Source organism: Elephantulus edwardii, unplaced genomic scaffold (assembly GCF_000299155.1).
Source record: "Elephantulus edwardii isolate Elephantulus edwardi_28Jun2011 unplaced genomic scaffold, EleEdw1.0 scaffold00051, whole genome shotgun sequence".
Taxonomy (NCBI): domain Eukaryota; kingdom Metazoa; phylum Chordata; class Mammalia; order Macroscelidea; family Macroscelididae; genus Elephantulus; species Elephantulus edwardii.
The window spans coordinates 17,076,101-17,087,077 of record NW_006399801.1 but is presented as its reverse complement, the minus strand read 5'-3'; the positions used below and the strand labels follow the sequence as shown (position 1 = coordinate 17,087,077).

Below are 10,977 nucleotides of genomic sequence, written 5' to 3'. Positions count from 1 at the left end.
TTGGAGGCAAAGATTCTGGGGCTTCGCCTGACATACTTTGGACATGTTGTAAGGAGAGACAGGTCTTTAGAGAGGGACATCATGCTGGGTAGAGTGGAGAGACCGTGCAGGAGGGGAAGACCCTCTATGAGCTGGACTGATTCAGTGACTGGGGTAATCAGGATGGGTGTGTCAGAGGCAATGAGATTGACACAGGATAGAGCAGGTTTTAGGGCTGTTGTACATAGGGTCGCTATGGGTCGCAAGCAACTCGACAGCACATAACAACAACAACATTTGTGCTTTTGTAAAAGGAATTCCAAGAGTCATCCTGGAAACAAGTGTTCTATTTCTTTTTTTCATCAAGATAAACACAGCTTAAATTACTTGATTGCTGGAAAATAAAGCATTAGACTCAGTGGAGCTCTAAGCCCCTTGCTCCCTGACTTTGTCTCTGTATCTTAATTCCAAAGCCACGTAAATCCTCTCTCAGAAATCCTTGTCTGTGGAGCTGGACTCGATAGTGATCACACTTAAATAATGTATATGAATAGGGCCTGTTATGGCTTAAAATAAGGAGCTCTGGAGCCTCAGTTGTAAGTACCTGCACTGCAAACCCAAAGGCATTCAGTTCAAATCCACAAGCTGCTTGCTTGCTCCATGGGAGAAAGATGGGCAATCTTCCTCCATGCAATCAACGCCTCTGAAAACTCACCAGAGGGTCAGCTATGGGTCAGCTCTGACTCTATGGTACACAACAACAACAACAAAAATGGGTTAAAATGTGTCCTCTCCCCCCCAAAAAAGTATCAAAATTCTAATTTCTAAATTTGTAGTATAATCTAATATAAACCAATGCAATCACCTTCTGTAATGCAACTTTATGTGAAATAACCTATAACGTATCAGTCATTTGAAGTCATGCCTTATCAGGCCTGTCCTAAAACGTGATCTCTGCTGGGTCATAAACACAGCAGCATAGACACAGAGGCATGCACACAGGGAAGGCAGGAGCCATCTGATACAGTTGGAGGCAGATTAACTCACAAACCCAGGATCTTCAAGGGTTGACTAGCAGAGCCTTAAATAGAACCTCCACAACTCCTCTAAACAAAACTGTACAAGACTCACCCCTTAAAAACTTTAAGAAAATAACATTTCTTTTCTTTAAAACCACCCAGCACTACCAAAATGAGAGAAGTCCTGAGAAAAAGAAGGCTCTGTTTTATCATGTCTTTAAAACTATATCCCTTTTGCCTGTTTTAGAGTTAGACAGGGACTAAGTATCCAAGGAGCCTTGATGTTGTAGTGACTTAAGCGTTGGACTGCTAACCTAAAGATTAGCTATTTAAACCCAACACGGGCTTTCTAAGAGCAAAATTAGATGATTTGATCTTTAATATATTTACAACCAGGGAAACCCAATAGGACAGTTCTCCTCTGTCCTACCGGGTTACTATGACTTAGAAATAACTACATTTGTTTTTATTAAGTATCCAGTACATTTGTTTTTATTAAGTTTTTATTATTATATTATGAGCTATGTAAGAAAAAAAGAAGAAGTAGAAAGTAGGTCATGTCTTATCATCACCTCACTGGCCCCTGCTTGGGTCCTCTGAACACAGCCTTTATCAGTCTTCACTGCTTGCTTGCCTGGGTATAGCATTCCAAACCTGATAAGATTATCTGGATGGTGCAAATCATTATGCCATTATGCGCTTGACTGGCAACTGAAATAAGGTAGTTAAAGTCCACCAAGAGGTAACTCAGAAGAAAAGCCTGGTGATCTACTACCAAATAACTCTATAGAGTATGTGTCTGCTCTGGGACACATGAGGATATTATGAGCCATAATTACCTCTATGAAAGCTGAAGTATAGGTTGATAATTAGAGTGCCAGCATTAGAGGAGTCTGTAAGCCTTCTAGACCAATTTTTTCATCTGACTACTGACATATCAAGTTCCAGGAAAAGATCATTTGTCTAGTATATTGGATATTTCTATGCACTGCTCCAAAACCGTCTCATCTCACTCCTTACGGCTACCCCCTGTACAGACTTATACCAGCTTCATGGAGATGCAATCAAACAGCACTTCTCTCACTTGAGGCCATGCAAATATATATGTCTTGTGTGTTGTACTGGACTTTCTATGAAACCATGGCAAAGGAAGTCCATATGAACTTACTTCCGTATGTACAGCTCAGAAGTGGAGTCAACGCTTAAGCCACAAGGTACATGAACTAATGGACCTTCACCTTTCATCCCTGCAGGTGGACATCTCTGAGACTCATTTCAAAAACTTTTGAGAATAGGGAAAAGCAAGGAAAATCACAAAACATTTTTTTTCTTTTTTTAAAGTCCCATTGAATCACATACAAGCTGTTTGTCACTGATAGTCACTTTTTCAACACTTCCTGTGGTGGCTATCTCTTTTTTTGTTTCTTTTTCCCTGTGATTCATTCCCTGGAATAAAATTCCCAAACAAATCAACTCAGACTCTACAATCAGGGACATTCTGTTGCAGACGGAGGGTCCCAAAGAATGGAATAATTTTATAATTATTAATAATGAGACAAACAGCCAGGAATGAGATAGAGCAGAGAACATAAAACAGGGTGTCAGCAGTTTTCAACTGAAGACCCCAACTCATGTTTCTCTGTGTATTTATTGATAATCTGGGGAAGCAAATAATAAAAGGAATTCCTTGTAAATGAAGCCGAATTATTCTCTATTGTCAACCTAATGCTCTAGCTCAGGAAGTATTTCACAGGTGGTAACACTTACTCTGTAGGGGGGCCCTAGCTGTCTCCTGTCTTTAGGGAACAAACAGCTCATTTTCTGGGATCTGCCACAAGAGAAATCCTAACTTATAAATGTGTAATTCCTTCAATTCCTGAACAAGGGTTTTCATATAATATTTGGTATAAAGTTTGGCTTCCCATAACATTCAGGTTAAAATACTGAGTTTCAAGCATGTTATTCAAAACAATTAGAAATAATAGGTAGGTCTTTTAGTTTCCTTTTCTGAATGGTGGGGACAATTAACTAATGTTCCTGAAAAAGTAACAAATCAATAATTTCAGTAGTGATTTTAAAATGTATTAATAAATTATGGATATGTTTTCCAAGTCAAAATTTCAAGTATATCAGCATACCAAATGAGAGTTATGCCCCTGCGGTAAAAGTGTAACAAATTGTTTGCCATTTAAATGTCTTTTTTTGCCTAAAAAATGAGCTACGTTTAATGAGCTGAATTTAATTAAAAGTATTAATTAAATAATGCTGAAGTTGATATGAGCATATGGCAAAAATTATCAGGATTAAATTCATGGCAATACTCTAATAAACATAAAATTGTTTAAAAATAGTCTAACGCATGCTTAAATATTTAAGTAATTTACTATTTAAATTAATTCAACCAATGCATTATTTATCAACACTATGCACATCCAAACAAACAATGTTGTTGTGTGCCATCAAGTTGGAACCAACTCAGAGCAACCCTTCAGTAGGTTTTCAAAGGCAGTAAATCTCAAGGGAGAAGACTGTTCATCTTGTCTCATGGAGCAACTAGTGCATTTGAACCTTGGACCTTTGGAATTGCAGCACAGCTTCTCACCACTACCCACTAGAACTCCCTTAAATAAGCATATATACTCCAATATCCTGGTCCCTATTCCATTTATCAATTATGCTCTATCCAATTATCCCTGAAATTTAGTGGTATAAAACATTCACTTATTATGTGGCTTGGAAATGTGTAGACCATACAGCAGGGTCAAGTTGTCTCTGTTACAGGTATCCGAAAGTGACATAGCAGCTTGGGGCTGAGATTATCTGGAGGCTCATTCATATGTATGCTTGGAAACTGACACCGGATTTCTGTTGAGTTATGTACACATAGAGGAGCTCTGGTGGCTTAAGGGTAAGGAAGTGCACCATTAACTCAAAAGTATGTGGTTTGAGGGAGCTCTGGTTGCCTAAAGGCGGGAAGCTGCGCTGTAATCCCAGAGGTACGCAGTTCAAATCCACCAGATGCTCTGCTGGAAAAGGAGGGACAATCTCCTCCCATACCAGTTAGATCCGATTTGATGGTACACACACAGAAAATAATAAGACAAACCAAAAAAATTTAAAAAATAAAGTATGTGGTTTGAATCCATCAGCTGCTCTTCAGGGTAAAGATGGGCAATCTCCTCTCAAGCAATTAATTGTCTCTGAAAATGCCCTTGAGAATTAGCCATAAGTCAGTTCCAACTCTGGTATACAGCAACAACAATACACACACATAGCTTTTCCAGGGGCAGGCATATCTATATAATATTGTGGTCAGCACGAGGAGTACAATTTCCAAGAGAAAGTTAGGTAGAACTACATAATTTTTTAAATCCTTGTTTTCAAAGACACTCCAAGAGGACTTAACAAAGTATAATAATGAAATGGGCAAAGATCTGGACTTAAAAAACAAAAGTGAATAAAACTTTTGGCATTTTTCAAGCTGAATAAAAATTAAAGAAAAAAAATCAATACGGAAGTCCAGAACAAAGGCATAGTAGAGTGGACCTGCGGGGAGGAATTATAAAACAATGAAAGAATTTTTCTTTTACTCTTCAAAGAGGAGTGAACTGGGGGGAGAAGGGTCGGCAGGGAGAAAAGTGCAACAATGAATGGAAATCCAAAGTCTCCATAAATTTTCATGGAAATTAATAATAATAAAAAATTTAAAAATCAATATAAAGAATTCTATGTGCATTTATTTTTTTTTAGTGTAACAGAATTTATTTATTTTAAATAGGTATTGTTTAAGGGAGCTCTGGTGGTGTTACCCATAGCAATTTATATATCATTCAAAAGCTATTTGACTTTCTGTCAGTTCAAATCTACCAGCTGTTCTAAAGGATAAAGATGGTCAGTTTCTTCTCATTGTATTTTTTGTTGTTTTGGGGGGTTTTGTTTGTATATTTTTACAAGAAGCATTGAAAGAAGATGGAAAGGGCACATGCTCCGTGCCTCCCAGAGACTATAGTGTAGTGACCTTTCTACACACGTGCAGCGTAAACCTGGGGCATCATGCTGTGAGGAGATGGGGCCACTCTGTCCAGAGCAATGAGGAACTTGACTCTTGAGAACAGGGCAGAACGGGAAATCAGCAAGGTGAAGCCCTCCCTCTCCCCCAAGCACCCCTCTACTAAGAGCCCACTATGAGAAGAATTGAGTCGCCATCCAGAAATCAAGGGAGAAATTACTCGAAAAGATGACAGGCTGCTGTCCTTACTAAAAGATGTTTATGTTGATTCCAAAGATCCTGTGTCTTCTATGCAGGCAAAAGGTGGTGAAACACGGCATGAGACGAAGGAGTTCAGATTGCCAAAAGGCCATCACTTTAATATGATGAATATTACAGACATTCCCAAAGACAAAATTTCAATTGTAGAAGCATTGACACTTCTCAATAATTATAAACTTTATCCAGATACATGGACTGCTGAGAAAATAGCTCAGGAATACCATCTTGAAATCAAGGACATAAATTCTCTGCTCAGATACTTTATTGCTTTTGAAGTCAAAATCTTTCCCCCTGAAAACAAGAAAGCCTTATTACCAAAATAAAGAAAATAATGAAATTACTTTTCTTTAAAAAAAAAGAAGATGGAAAGAATACACACAGTCACTGTAGTAAAAAGAATTGGTTAACTTTAAATCATTTTAGGAAGTAACATACAAAAGAAGTTCAAGTTGCACTGAAAGCATTGGCAAGAAATAAAACCCCAGGAACTTATGGAATATCAAATGGCATGTTTCAATCCATCAATATCAAATAACAAGTCCTGGTTGTGCTTACTAGTCTATGCCAAGAATTTGGATGACAGTTACTTGGCCGACTGACTGTAAGGGATCCATATTTGTTCCTATACCAAAAAATAGTGACCCAACAGAGTTCAGAAATCCTCAAACAATAGTGTATAACATGCAAGTAAAATCTTGCTGAGGATTATTTAAAAAAAATAAAACCTTGAAGGGTACACTAACAAGGAAGTTGCAGAAATTCAAGCTGAATTCAGAAGAGGCTGTGGCACAAGGATATCATTGCTGATACCAGATGAATGTTGGCTGAAAGAATAAAATATCAAAAGGATATTTGCTTTTGTTTTGATTATGCAAAGGTATTTGATTGTGTGAATCATAACAAACTATAGCTAACATTGAGAAGAATGGGAATGCCAGAACATTTAATTGTGCTCATTGAAATCTATGCATAGTCCAAAAGTAATCATAGAAACAGAACAAAGGAATACTGCAGGGTTTAAAATCAAGAGGTAAAGGTGTCAGAATTATGCTTTCTCTGTCCCTATTTAATCTGTATATTAAATAAATATTTAGAAGAATGTGGTATTGAGATTGAAGGAAAATTCATTAACAACCTGCATTATGCAGATGATATAACTTCCTTAGAGCTAGTGCTCTTCCTTAGAGCTAGGGAACTCTGGTTGCCTAATGGCAAGAAGCTGCGCTGAAATCCCAGAGGCACATGGTTCGTATCCACCAGCTGCTCTGTGGGAGGATGGAAAATCTCTTCCAATGGGATTAACTGCCTCTGAAAACCGCTATGGTTCACAACAACAACATACCTTCCTTACAGAAAGTGAAGAAGACTTGAAGCCTTTATGGAAGAAGATCAAAGAGTACAACCTTCAACGTGGTTTGCATCTTAAAATCAAGAAAACAAAATGAAATAGTGTCAGTCAATTCCTTTTGCTCCTTTTGAGTTTTGTGCTTCCTGAGTCATTCAAGATTTTGCCAATAGCATCTCTAAGTATTACAACTTAAGGCTTTAATTTGTTTTCAGTTCTTTTAGCTTGTGAAATGCTGAGTAAGTTCTTATTTTTCTATTATCCAATGCTAGGTCTCTGCAAATTCCATTATAATACTTTGTTTTGTAGAACTTCTTTGAAATCTTAGGTTCAGCTTTTTATTTCAACATCTCTATGTTTTGTCTTCTCAACATTCTAGTGCAATATTCAGGGTCTCTTATGACATCCATTTTGGCTTTTTCTTTCTACTCAGTCTTTGTTCTCTTCATGGATGATATTCTTAATTGTCTTTGACAATTGATGTTCAATGCTTCAAACTTATTCTTAACATGAATTTTCTCAGAAGTGATTTGCTTACTTTGGATCTCGTGACTTTCCCAATAAAATTGACAATTTCCCTTTTGATCTCCTTGAAAAATGTATTTGGTTTCTATATTGGAATTGTATTGAACATGTAGTTTGATTTTGGTAGGTAGAATTGTCATTTTCACAATAATGAGTCTTCCTATCCATGAACAGATCATATTTATCCATTTCTTTAGGTCTTTTATTGTGTCTTGCAGAAATGTTCTGTAGTTTTCTTTGTATAGTTCTTTTGTGTCTCTAGTTAGGTTCACTCCCAAATATCTCAATTTGTGGTGCGATTGGCACAGGATAGAGCAGGGTTTAGGGCTGTTGTACATAGGGTCGCTATGAGTCGGAAATGACTCGACGGCACATAACAACAAACTGTAAATGGTATTGCTTTTTTGATTTTTTTCTACTAGTTCTTTTTGTTGCTGTAGAAAAATCCTTCTGATTTTTAGATAGTGATCTTATATCCTGCCACTCTTCTAAATTGTGCTACTAACTCTAGCAGTTTTTTTGTTGAGTCTTTGGAGTTTTATGTGTACACTATCATATCATCTGCATATAGTGATAGTTTAACCATCTCTTTGCCAATTTTTATGCCTTTTATTTCCTTCTTTTGTCGCATTGTCCTAGCAAGCACTTTCAATACAATTTTGAATAGAAGTAGTGACAGTGGGCATCCCTATCTGTTCTCTGTTCGAAAGGAAAATGTCTTTAGTTTTTCTCCATTGAGAATGATGTTGGCTCTTGGTTTTGCATATAAACTTTTCACTATGTTGATGAAATTCCCTTCTATTCCAATTTTGCTGAGGGTCTTTATCAGGAAGACGTGTTAGATTTTGTTAAATGCCTTTTATTTATCAATTGCTAAGATCATATGTTTCTTGTTATTTATTTTGTTAATATGGTGAATTACGTTGATTGTTTTTCTTTTGTTGAACCATCCTTGCATACCTGTTATGAATCCCACTTGGCCATGGTAATTTTTTTTAAAAAAATATGTTATTGGATTCTATTGGCTAGACCTTTGTTGGCTCTTATGAAATTATTTTCATTTTATTCACTCTTAATTTGAACTTAAACTTGAGTAATTGATGATTTGTTCAGCAATCAGAATCTAGCTTTGTTTTGACTGCTGATATTCTGCTTCTCCAATGATTCCTTCAACAGATGTAGTCAATCTGATTCACATGCAGCTCATCTGGTGATGAATGAACAAAAGATAGAAACTGTCAATGCCTTCATCTTACTTGGGATCCACAATCAGTACAGTTGGTACCAGTAGTCAGGAGATCAGAAGACATATTGCACTGTGAAAGTCTTCATTTAGGGACCTCTCCAAACTATTGAGGAACAATGATATTAGTTTGAGAACTAGGATATGCCTGATTCAATCCATGATCTTTTCAATCACTTGCTATGTTGCTGAGAGCTGGGCAATGAGAAAGAATGATAGAAGAATTGATTCTTTTGAACTATGATGTTGGAGAAGAGTACTAAATATTCTATTGACTGCTAAAAGAACTAATAAATTTGTCTCAGAGAAGGTGCAGCTAGAGTGTTCCCTGCAGGCAAAGATGATAAAGCTTTGATTGACATACTTTGGACATGTTGCTAGAAGCTATTCATTGGAGAGGGATATCATGTTTGAGCAGGTGAAGAATGATGAAAGAGAGGAAGCTCTTCAACCAGGCAGATTGACAGTGACTGCAGCAATAGCTCAAGTGTGTTAGAAATTGTGAGAATGACACAGAATAGGACAGGGTTTAGATCTATTGATCATATGGTCACTATGAGTTGTACCTAATTCCATGGCACCTAAAAACAGACTATCTGGCAACATTATGATAGAGAAAAGATTGACATTGTCAACAACTTCCTTTTATGTGAACCCACAACCAACACCTATGGTAGTAGCCATTAAGAAATCAAAAGCATATTGGGAAAATCTGCTGTCAAGGACCTCTCTAAAGTGTTTAAAAGTAAAAATATTGCTTAGAAGACTAAGGCGCACTTTATATGAGCCACAATATTTTCGACTACTTTTTATGGATCTGAATACTGCACAATATGTAAGAATGAGCAATAAAGAATCCATGACTTTCTATTGTGGCATTGTTGTTTGTTATGTGCTGTTGAGTAGTCTATGACTCATATGTACAACGAACCTATGTACAACAGCCCTAAATACTGCTCTATAGTGTGCCAATCTTACTGTCTCTGATACATCTATCCCCCATGATCCCAGTCACAAAACAAATCCATACCATGGAAGGTCTTCCTCTCCTGCACTGTCCCTCACCCTCCCAAGCATGATGACGGTCTCCAAGGACTGGTCCTACCTTGCAACATGTCCTAAGTATGTCAGATGAAGCTTCAGAACTTTGCCTTCAAGGAACAGCCTGGCTTCACCCTCTCCAGGATGAACTTTTTTGTTCTTCTAGCAGACCATGGTATATTCAATAGTCTTCACCAGCACCAAAGCTCAAAGACATCAATTCTCCTTCTATCACCCCTAGTCATTGTCCAGCTTTCTGATGCAAATCAAGTGATTGCAAATACTATTGCCTGTATCACGCACATCTTAGTCTCCAGATGGACGTTGTTACTCTTCTGTACTTTGGAAAGGTCTCTGACAGCAGTCTTTTCCAATATAATTAATCTTTTAATTTCCTGGCTTCTAGTACCAAGAGTATTGATTTTAAAGGCTAGCAAACTGAAGCTGTTAACAATCTCAATCTCTTCACCATCTATCATGATGCTACCAATAAGCCCAGTGGAGAGAATCTTTGTTTTCTGATGTTGAGCTTTAACTCATATTGAATGCTGCAGTCCTTGACCCTTCAGGTTCTCCTCAGTTTCAACAAGCAGGATTCTTTCATCTGTATAACGCAAATTATTGACAAGTCTTCCTCCAATCCTGATGCCACATTTCTCCTTATAGAGTCCAGCCTTCCAGAGAATCTGTTCCCATATAAATGGAAATAATATGTCTGAATTTGCATTCGAATTTTGTAAATACACTAGAGAGAAAAAGAAAAAAGGAAAAAAAGACATAGAGGTAGGGCACATCTTTGGCGCACACCCTTCCCAATTTTAAACCATGCAGTTTTTCCTTGCTCTGTTCTGACAACTGTCTCCTGGTCCAAGTATAGGTTTTGCATAAGCACAATTAAGTGTTTTGGGGTTTTCATTCTTCTCAGAGTCAGCCACAGTTTGTTGCATTAGAGAAGAATATTGAAAAACCATCTTTATGCAAAGAACCTGAAGTCAGCAATTGCTTTTGTTAAATAATGAAAGAACTATAAATTGATGACATAATCGTTCAGGAAAAAAGATTCAGCTGAAATTTATACTCATTTTTTTAACTTTCATATTAATATCAGGGTTCTTTTTCCCTACTGACATTAACTCAGCAACTAGCTTTTCTTTTCTTACCCAGAAATCCACAGTGGGTTCCAAAGCTTTCCAAATTAGATATTATTTTTTAAAAAATTAAAAAATACATCTAATGATATAAACAAAAATAAAAATCAGAAGATAAAATGAAAGAACAAGCTGTTAATATCAAGTCACTACCTGCAAACAAGGACTCCATGTGTAGAGATTAAAATGAAATAATATATGAGCAGGAGCCTATGGTGATGAAGGAAGAAGGTCAGGCTGCTTTGAAGGAAGTAGCAAAAAAAATAAGGTCCCAGGAATAGATGGTATACCAATTTACTTATTTCAGCTAACAGATGATGCCCTGGATGTGCTCACCAAGTTGTGCCAAGAAATCTGGAGAACAATCACTTGGTCAACTGACTGGAAGAGATCTATATTTGTTCCCA

General features: G+C 37.0%; 1 pseudogene; it reads left to right on the top strand.

Moving 5' to 3' along the window:
* Positions 1 to 5,591, top strand: part of LOC102859954 — a 12,299-nt pseudogene extending 6,708 nt beyond the window's left edge.
* Positions 5,592 to 10,977: the final 5,386 nt, after the last annotated feature.